Here is an 896-nt window from a genome sequence, read left to right on the forward strand (position 1 = left end):
TGGTTTAGATGGAGTCCAGGTGTCCTCATGTTTTTTATTTACTCCAGGTGTCCTCATGTTTTAGACACCTTGTTGGACTTCTGCCCTCAGGACTTTTTACTGTTTGCACACAGTCGGAGCTCATCCCACTGACCTGATGCCTCTATCCTCTAATGTAAAGTCTGAAAACAAGTGAAATAAGTCAGTTAATTATTCTTGGAGAATGGTTTGGAGTGGTTTATTTAACATAAGATCTCTTTCCTCAAAAAAGTGAAGTCTGCTTGTTAATGGCTTGATTTGTGATAATCACATTGATTTATGTTGCCTTACTCCTTAATATTTAAATTTTCACACCCCCAGAAGTTCTGGGCGAGGAGGAGGAGTAGCAACAATCTTTCAGTCTGACTTACTGATTACTCCAAAGGCAGTTAATACTCTTAGAACATTTAACATTTAACTCTTAATTTCCCTCATCCAACCTGCAAAGCAAGAAAACTTGTTCTTTTTGTTACTTTGTATCGTCCACCAGGTCCTTACTCTGAATATTTAGATGAGTTTTCAGACTTTATATCTGATTTGGTATTAAAGACTGACAGGGTCATCATATTGGGAGATTTAGACTGCTTTGATCCAGTTAGCAAAACTTCATCTAGCCTTCAACTTAGGGTGGTCGCGAGGGGTGCTGGTGCCTATCTCCAGCTGTCTACGGGCAAGAGGTGGGGTAAACCCTGGCTAGGTATCCAGTCCATCGCAGCGCAACACAGAGACAAACAGGACAAGCAACCATTCACACACACACTCACACCTAAGGAGAATTTAGAGAAGCTAATTAACCTCCATTTTAGATATAATTAATCTTTCTCTGTTACAGGGATATGTACCAAAGGCTTTTAAGGTTGCTGGAATTAAACCTCTGC

General features: G+C 40.2%; 1 protein-coding gene across 1 annotated transcript in view; it reads left to right on the forward strand.

Moving 5' to 3' along the window:
- tmem94 (transmembrane protein 94) overlaps positions 1–896 on the forward strand; it is a 26,095-nt gene that overhangs the window by 5,984 nt on the left and 19,215 nt on the right. The window lies entirely within an intron of this gene.

This window comes from Cyprinodon variegatus, unplaced genomic scaffold (genome assembly GCF_000732505.1).
Source record: "Cyprinodon variegatus isolate N-32 unplaced genomic scaffold, C_variegatus-1.0 Scaffold189, whole genome shotgun sequence".
In the NCBI taxonomy this organism is placed as follows: Eukaryota; Metazoa; Chordata; class Actinopteri; order Cyprinodontiformes; family Cyprinodontidae; genus Cyprinodon; species Cyprinodon variegatus.